This window comes from Abramis brama (genome assembly GCF_963993115.1).
Source record: "Abramis brama genome assembly, chromosome: 17".
Lineage (NCBI taxonomy): Eukaryota > Metazoa > Chordata > Actinopteri > Cypriniformes > Leuciscidae > Abramis > Abramis brama.
This window is the reverse complement of record NC_139979.1, coordinates 2023968-2033770: the sequence shown is the minus strand read 5'-3', so window position 1 is coordinate 2033770 and position 9803 is coordinate 2023968. Positions and strand designations below refer to the sequence as shown.

Sequence of the window (9803 nt, the reverse complement as noted above, 5' to 3'; positions counted from 1 at the left end):
AATCAAATGACTAGAAGTGTAAACACACCGTGGCTGTGGATGGCAAGTTTTAAATAATTTTATACAGTCCCCCTGCCTGACAATTTTAACATGTGGTGTGTAAATATGAGAATGGCTGAGTGTGAAAGTGGATGAGTCCCTGGAGAGCGCGCACGGAGACGCGCCGCTCCAAAAATCAAAGTGGGGCAAGAAGACGCGGTGCGCCACAGCTGGCAGATCGTCTTATGTCGACGGGGAGGGGCGGTTCGTTTACCTGACACCCCTCTCCTCGAGCTCGAACCCTCCCCCTTCCCTCGCGCTTCTATCCCGCACCGCAGCCCACGTTACGCGCAGTCCGTGCGCTCCCAACTCCAGCGGTACGCGCAGGGACACCTCCATCTCCATCCGCGAGCAGAGCTGTGGATCTCTCAACGCCCGGACCAAGTTAAACGAGCCTTCTCAACTTTTGGATGGAAAACGAGAGCATTCGAGGAGATTGCTAACTTCTCTAAGGTATTGTAGTATTTCCTTTCTCTCTCTCTCTTTCTCTCTCTCTCGGTGTGTGTGAGCATCTGCTCCGAACGCAAAGCTGCTGTATATTTCACGAACAGTCAGATCTGTTTGCTGCCCTCTCTTATCAATAGATTGCACGATAAAGAATTAATAACGAAAGACGGAACATCATTCATTCATACTTTCGGGTTTCAGTGATATCCAGGCGTTTTTATATACATTTCTAAATGTAGATTTTTTTGGCAGAAGTTTATTTTTATTTTTTTAATAGTGTCTTGACAAATGCAATGATTTATAACCACACAACTCCAGATTATAAGAGTGTTTTAAACACAATCCGCTGGTCAGGATTGCATTTGGTATGCATTCATGTGCATAAGATCTAAATAGGAAAAAAAGGAGAAACAAATCCCATTTTATGGAGTCAAGAGACAGACATGCTCCTAAATAAGATGAAATGACTAATACGACTAAATGCTTCTAAATAAAACTGACTCTCAGCCTGCAGAGAATCGCTTCACACTGATTTCTGTTTTCTGCAAGCTGGTGTGATGTAGAACTTTATATCGCAGGATCATCCCGAGTTTTAGTGGTCAGGACCCTGTTTCAGATGCAAACATGAGAAGTGTTTACATGCAGAGAAATAAAGATGAGCAGATCTGACTTTAGGGAGTTAAGATTCAGATGCACAATATTTGTAAAAATATATATATTTATCATATTAAGTTAAAAGTCAAATGCCAGCATTAAATGCATGTTTGTCTATATCTACATCTGTTTCGTAAAATCTACTGTCAGTATATTTGCTTTGAAAAAAAGTACAAGACACAAGCAGATCATTGTGTGTTCAGGAGCTAGCACTAAAAAATAATTATTCACAACTGAGATTAATGCATTTCCACTTATTTTTGACCCGAATTGCTTGTATTTAGGCTCTGAAAAAATAAAATAAATATATTTGTGTGCTTTTAAATTCACATCTACTGCTCTTAATTGGCAGTTATATGGGGTGTGATGGAATAAATTATGTTACAAAGTGCTTCATTAAATGTTGCATTTAAATGCATGTACATTACAGTTCTGGTTATGAGTGACAAGCATGCATTACTGTTATTATGCTGTGTTGATGAAGAGCAGATTTAGGAAGTGCATGATCTCGTGAAGACGTTCACCACAGTTACTCGTGGGCAAGGTGCCGTCCACAAACTGTATTTGTGAAAACGAGATTATTGCAGTGCAAAACGATGTGCATGTAATTAACGCAGGAAATAAAAGCGTGATGATAATATGGACTGTATAGATTTAAACTGAAATATTACACACTTTCACGCAACCCCGTTTGTAGTGCAGGGTTTATCTGATCCCTCATTAGGAGGTCAGTGTGGTGAAAACGAGGTTATTCTTCTTGAGATTAGTCTATTTATCTGGGGTAGAATTAGTGTGGTTGATCTGGTCAGTGTTTCTGAGAACAGAGCTCGCGAGCTCTTCCTGCCAGCGTCAGGTTTGCTTCTTGTAAGTGCTGTTTGACATCAAAGTCGCTGCGATTAAGCAGGTTTTTCACACTTGTTTCATTCTTACATCTCGTGGATGGTGTCACATTGAGAAGTACAGTCTGTCGATGTGAAACCGTGTGGGCCCTCTTGATCTCAACCTGAAAGTTGTTAAGCACTTTTATTGGCATCACCTAACCCCATTTCCACGGCTGGCTGTTGTTGAGATACTCTCCCTGATGTGATGAGCGAACCTCGATTCATATCTGTGTCCCAAATCTCTGCATTGTTTGGCACGCTCGGACGGACTCTGAGCAACATGCAGATGTGTGTTTAACACACACCGAGAGCGATGCCGGTTAGGCCCTGAACGCAACAGGATGTCAGAGTAGTAATATCATATTGTAAATGATATTATGTCCAAAGACTCGGAGAACAAAGAGTGTTAAAAGAGTGAACCCGAGATCATGCGCCTTCTCACCTGCCGGTGACCAAAGGTGCATCTCTGAGACACACACACACACACCGCTCGCCCTCCCGACCCTTCGAGACCAATTATCCGGCACGCCGCATCGGTTATTTTCAGCATCACCTGAGAGGATAATCAAGGCAACTCGTCCTTGATGAATTATTTCCACTCCGTCTCGCATGATTTGTCCTGTTGTAAGTGACAGCAATCGAGGCGCGAGCTTTCCGTCGCCTGCGTCTAAAAGAGAGAGAGGATTCCTCTCCTCCCGGATGGAGAACTTCTTGGTTGGTCTGCGTCTGATTCTCGCAGTGAAGTCAAGAGCGGGTAAAAGCATTAATCGTCTTAACCGCGGCGGTAATGAACGCTAGGGTGAAATAACAGCTCAGCAAAGAGAAGAATTATACTTGTGGTTAGAGCACGGTAAATACCTGTTTAGCTGCCAGTGTATGCATTTATTAGACTGTCGCCAGCAAATAAGAGGTCTGTCTCGTTTTTTAATATGCGGCTGCTCGGAGATTCCACCCTCTGTGGAAAAGAGCTGTTATGATTTCTAATAGTTAGGAAAGGTAACAATGAATCAGAGACTTTTGATGACAAGCTCAAACCAGTTTGTGAAAAAAAAAAAAAAAAAAGAAGAAGAAAGGAAAAATTAAGGATTGTTTGTGCATACTTGAGCTCTGAGTCAAGCAGACGATCACATGCAACTCCAAAATAATTTAGCAACTTTTTTTTCAAGATCATTTGCATATATCAGGACCGATTTGACGGTTGTGCTAAAAAATCATCTCGTGTTTAATTCCTCAAGCGCTAACTCTTTTTTTCCCCCCTTTCTTTAAATTGATGTATTTGCTTGCTTTTATCTGGTTTTAAGAATCGTCGCCGGATCTTTTCAGAGGACAAAGCGTCAAAAGTGCGTCATGTTGATTTGGTCATGCTCGGGCTAAATGACATTTGTGTAAAATCAGAAGAGCAATATTATCATTCTCAGCAGAAGCATCACTAATACAATTTGAAATACGCACTCGGAGCCACCTTTTAAAATTTCGCAGAACCTAAATTTAGACACTCCATATGTTTTGATCTGATGTTATTGTCTGCTCTTTCTATGCTTGTCGTTATCCGATCTGTGTAGGTTTTCTCGAATCCTTTGTTCTGGTAAAGCGACACAAAGACAGCAGTATGTATCAGAGGAATGCACATACTGCAAAAGATCAGGGTTTTAATACCCACCCACACTCGCAAGAAACAATTAAAGAAGATACTCTCTTCTACAGTGCACACACACACACACACACACACGTGCACTTATAGAGATTTGGTGGGACGCAGATTAACGCCATACAAATCTTTGCCTTTGCAGTGTAGTAGACTGAAAAGAAGCAAGGGCTTTTCATTTGTTGCTTTTGATTGGTCGTGCACACACACACACTCACACACACACTCACACACTAAAAAGAGAGGGAAGAGGTATATTGATAAAACGCTGCAAATCCTGCCTTTTGTCATCAGGCCTCTGATGCAGTTCAAGTTTGCGTTTCTTTAGCTGATTTGATGCATAAGTTCATGTGTGTGTGTGTGTGTGTGTGTGTGTTTGAACCTGGTAACCTTTCACACCACAAAACTCTGCACTTATATGCACTTTTGTTGCATTCAATTTGCTGCATTTAATGGCCTATTTTTAGGGCAGAAGTGTGTGTTAAATGGCACTGGCGTTGATGGCTGAAAGCATAGTGAAAAGAGCCAGAGAACTTTGTGAATGACGGACGTAAAAGTTCTGCGTGGGCTCAAGCATTGCATCTCAGTTGCGCCTGGACAAAGAGCTTCACAGCCACTTTCCCCCTCCCTGTCGCTTTAACTTTATTAATTGTTGATACGTTGCAATCCACGAGGCAGAAATTAGAAGGCTAATTATTGTGTCATGTGATGCTGGCCCACTGCAGTGACAGAAAACTCATTTCCCAGGCCTTGAAACTGATCTCACTTGATTGCTAGATGAAGGATTTGTTTTATAATTCGATAAAAGCAGGGAATAAACAAGCCGATAAAGAGCCTCTCTTGTGCGCGCGGAGGGAGTAATTGTTTTTAAATAATTGATACGGATTCCGTCGGGAGTCTCAAAGAGCGGGATCTTTTTGTTGTCGTCTGCGGCCGGACTTCAGGATCCCACAAAAGCTCTCGCACGCTTTCACTGATCAGTCTGTCGCTCTTTATCTGACAGGTGCAAGGAAGCCACAGGGGGACTTTTACAGTGTGTACACTGTAGAAAACGCTGAGCTGATTTAACCCTTGTCTGGGTCAAATATGAACCCAACCGTTCATTTACATTTTTAAATGAAACTTTTAAACCCTCTGGTTGGGTTTGTCCACATCTGATCCAAACATGGGTTCAAACAACCCAAGCCTAGTGTTTTTTGTAAAGCTATTAAACACGTAAAGTTATGGACATGACTAATAAGTCTGCTGTTTATTATTATTATTATAATTTAATACGCTTACAAGTCATGTGAGTCATGCACAGTCAACTACAAACTACTGTATTAACATGCATGAGTAACATTCTGTGCCAGCAAGCAATATTTGGAGACTGTAATGAGTTCCAGGTTTTGGTGTTTCCAGGAAATGTGTGTTTTAATGTAGATTTGTGTACTGCCCATTCGCCTGCGCATTGATGAGTGTGTGTGTTCAGTGTGTGGTGGGCACTGATGACTTACCCCATGCTGTGTGTGTTATCAAACTGCCGAGATGCTCTTGGCTCTGATTTATAACACTACCTCAAATAATCTTGTTAATGCACATTTAACATTGCGGAAGTGGCAAGCACATAGACTAAACAACACCTACGCGAGCGAGCGTTCAGGACAGCGCTGGTGAAATGTGCCGAGTGATAAACAGCCATAGAGAACGGTCTTGTTGTCATAATGGGTTTAGAACTTCGGATGTACACTTGCACGTACTGTGTCGCTATTCCAGGATAAATGGAAAAAGGCTAATAAACAATGCAACATCTTTAGATTGCTATGAAACAGGGGGGGGGGGAAAAGTTAAAATCCTCAGGGTTTTCAAAGAGTTATGAATTGCTTTTTTTTTTTTTTATCAAATGTAATCAGTTTATTTTTTGCAAAAAAAAAAAAAAAAAAGTGATTTATATAACTAAATATTTAATCTGATGTCATATGAACTGAGTGTTTCAAATGAGGAAATCTTAGATAAAACATTTATGTATATTATTATGACCAAAACAATAGTTTGCACTAATGAAAGTGTCAGGTGACGCAGAAACAGCTTCTATTTTACAGTGCTTTTTTTTTTTTTTTTTGCATTGCTTTTTTATTGTACATTGTGCATTATATATTTTTTAGCACACTCGCATATAAGTTTGCCCTGAGCATGTTGGCATTTTAAACTCTTCAATTGTGTTTACCCTTCTTTAAATAGGCGAGAGCTGAATTATAACCACAGTGGATCAAATCATTTCTGCTCTGTGAATCTGCATGCCCTCCTGTATGTCAGGGTTGGTGTGTGTGTGTGTGTGTGTGCCAGGGCTCTTGGCAGTGTGCGCACCTGTTGGCAGCATCAGGACCCTCCTGGCGAGGCCGGCAGAGATTGTGTGATGCTCTTGTACGAGAGCAGAGGAGACGTCAACATGGCCGCCACGCTCCGCTCGCGCTGCGTTCGTTCCTCCGTTCGTTCGGCTGCAAATAAAAGCAGAACCGTGCGACTGCACAATCCCTTTGTGAGCCACTGATGGATTGTGGGAGCAGAGATAAAGCCGTGAAACGCATTTTAATTTTTTTCTAATCAACTTAAAAATCAGGTAGAAATAATTTCACTGTATATTTTATATGAATATTGTGCATCGTTTTAGAAAACAGCCTCAATTGCATATTTTTGCTTTTTGCCTGAATGTGAATCTACTGAATGAACTGTGATGAACTGGTTTTGACTGGTCGTATTAGTTTTGGCCTGTCGCTGTACAATGCGTTTCACAAGGACTAAAGACAGCAAAAACAAGCTCTCGGCAAACTCACTTCAGTGCCGGAAATGTTCAGCGCTGTGACATAGCAGATGCACTGACATGCACTCAAATGTAACTTAGAAAAAACGTTAACGAAATCATTTACTCGTGTGACGAATGTGTGATATGTATTGCGAATGCATCCACCTTTTTTTGGCCATCGCTCTTCTCTTACGTTTCCTGTTTTTATCAACAGTGAGACTTCATGTTCTAGTTGTGCTCTGCTGATTTCATATAGCTTTATCACCTTTAGTTTCATGTCTACACACGTCACAAAACAACATTTACTGTCTTCACTGTCATTAATTATTAGGCCGATTAGTCATTATGACTGTTGATTCTGGCATAGGAATGTGCTTGCTTACTTAAAGCTAATCTCAAGGAATAAACAGTATATTTCAGTCTCACTTGGCATTACAATAACATACAGTAGCAGAAACAAAGTATCCATGTTAGATAAATATAAATGTGGTCATTTTTTTAACAATTAAATAATTAGCCTAAATACTCAGGTACAGGATTGGACTCTCTCTGGATTGGTTTTACTCCTGTACTGGTAATATTTCATTATTTATCCAGGACATGGTGTCCACAACAGCAAGTTCAGATCTTTGAAAATCATTTCCAAACGACCTTTGACCCTTGCACATAAATCTGCCTGACTGTTGTCTTTATACATCTTTGTGTTTTTTATTTATGAAAACACAAGTTCAGTGTGGCTGAAAAAAAAAAAAAATGTCTCTGCAAGTTATTGTCTTTTATGGGCATGTTTTTTGAAAGTCAAAAAAATATCGAGAATGATTTTATTCTTTTTTTGAAGTAAATAGAATTATTAAGAGTTTTTATTAATGATTAATAATGCTTGAAATTCTAAGTCATTTTATAAGTTTGAACAGATATAATCTGCACTTCTTATTTTACTGCACATTCTCCTCAAAATCATCACTTTGTAAACTTTTTTTTTTTTTTTTTTTTACTAACGTGCATCAATTTTGCTTATATTTACATAAACTAGATCTCTCTCTCTCTCTCTCTCTCTCTCTCTCTCTCTCTCTCTCTCTCTCTCTCTCTCTGTGTGTGTGTGTGTGTTCATGGTTGGACGTTTGCTGTCACCTGCACACGTGTGTGTGTGTGTGTGTGTGTGTGTGAGTGTGTGTGTCTGTGTGCGCGCGCGCGCGTGCGTGTCATGCACCAGCATCACTGACAGATGGCGTGTCCTTTTGCTATAAGAAATATTGTACTCTTGAGGCTCTTTTGCAACTTTTAAAAACAGAAAAGCTGCTATAATATCATCACACTCGTTCATATGATCATTCGCGTTTTCCTTCCACCTCCGATTCAGCTGATCAACAACACACACACACACACACACACATCGGGATCAAAATCAACATTGTGCACAAACAAAGATCGTTTATTTTGTAACAAAAAAAATATACAAACTGATTTTATTGTGTCATGCAGAAATGAATGTGCATCCTGTATGTGTGTGTGTGTACAGGATGTGTGTGTGGATGTGTGTTATTCAGTAATAAATGCAGAACCGCCTCACTCTAATCAAGCTGATTAAAAATTCCTGCGCGCGTGCAGGCGGAAATCCACCATCATCATCATCATCATCCTCGTTCTCCGGCACTTTTACTTTATTTTCGCCTTCATCCTCCAGGACAGCGAGAGCTCCCGAAAGCAGTCTTCAATCGCGTCGTTTAGGAGCTTTAGGGATGAGGAGAAGCGGCAGGCGCGCGGAGAGGGAGGGATGAGCCGATGCAACTCATAATTTAATGGGCCAGAGAGAGAGAGAGAGCGCGCGAGAGAGAAAGAGAGAGACACACACACACACACACACAGAGAGAGAGAAGGGAAACAGAAAGAAAAGGACCGAGCGCGAATGTTACAAATGTAACAAGCGGAAGATACAATGTAGCGTTGACGCGCGTCAGGAATCTTCTCGTGCTCTGATGTTTCATTCGACGTTCGAGTGTATCGCGCACTTTTAGAGCCGCTTCGGGTCCGCATGTGTCGAGATGAGACTCGATGTCTTCGTGCTGTTGTTCGGCCAGATGATCCTGAGAGGAGACGAGCTTCTGATCCTACAGCCTCGCATTGTTCAAGCTCAGTGGGATGTGTAGGGAACGCCGATGCTTACTTTTATTTTTTTGCGTTATTTTGCGCACAGAACGGATGGTGGATGTGATGGTAAACTCTATTGAAGTCAATAGACTTACCGGCGATCGCTGCATTTAGGATTGATGCATCTACGTTTTTTAAAAAAAAAAGATTTGATCACATATTAAAGTACTTTGCGCTTCGTATGTATGCTTCTAAATGTATTATCCGCTGTAATTCATGACTTGGCATATGACATTAGGTATTGTGGTGTGGACGATCTGGAAGTTTTGTATGTTTTAGAATAGAATAGCTGACATAAAACTGATATTCGAGTGAAGTTTGTGCTCAAAACTTGAAGTCGCTGTTCATCTACAGCTCTTTATATGCTCGTCTTAAAGTGGTGAGTGAAGCTGCTTGATTTGTTCTCATTTCTTTGTTTTGTGGAATGATTTAAAGTATGTGTACGTTCTTTTAAGTCTACAAATAATATATATATTTTTGTATGCACTAGATTATTTTTTAAATATAATTTCATTGCGTTATAAACATATAATGTAACATGCACATTATCTAGATTAATAAAATGCAGAATTATTATATGATATGACAATCTGCATTAGGTTACAGCAATACAAGTCATTTTAAGGTTCAGGAGAAGTAGAAATATTTTTTTACTATTAGAGTGTTTGTATTGACATGTAAGGTTTTCTTTTTCACTTGAACATTAAATTGAACATAAAAGTGCACAGAGTTCATCTTTTTAAATCCTCTATACCTGTTATATTGGTTTTTACATGGAGTCACGCGAGTTCATCTGTGCTGTGGAATTCATTGTTGCATGTCTGATGTCTTGTTTGGCCTGTTTGATGAAATCTAACCCCGTCTGTCATGCTGACTGTGAATGCAGTGTTGAGACAAGGTGCACGTCCTTTATAATCTTGTATAGACATTTTAGGAAAACTTTTTTTTTTTTTGGATTTTTGTTGTTGTTGTTGTTGGGATCATTAAACTCAAACAGGACCAAAATCCATCACACTGTATTTTACATGGAGAAGTGTGTCTTGCACTTGTATTTTAGAGCCGTCAGCTTTTCAACTAACAGATCTGATCCGCTAAATATTTCACAGCCCGTTCCTCTTGTTCGCTGTACGGTGCGCTGATCGCTGAAGTGGACTCATTAATGCGACTGTACAAAAACTAGCTTGTTTTGCTCTTCACATGGGATTCT

At 40.3% G+C, this 9803-nt stretch overlaps 1 protein-coding gene across 8 annotated transcripts in view; it reads left to right on the top strand.

Annotated features, from left to right (window-relative positions):
* The first annotated feature begins 310 nt into the window (after nucleotides 1-310).
* satb1b (SATB homeobox 1b) overlaps nucleotides 311-9803 on the top strand; it is a 65036-nt gene continuing 55543 nt past the window's right edge. The window contains exon 1 of one of the 8 annotated variants that reach the window (XM_084089628.1): nucleotides 311-492. The gene's annotated coding sequence lies outside the window, so the exon portion shown is untranslated. Of the gene's footprint in view, nucleotides 493-8257; nucleotides 8976-9803 lie in introns of those variants that run through there. The other 7 variants (XM_084089630.1, XM_084089632.1, XM_084089634.1 and 4 more) reach the window with 7 other exon arrangements.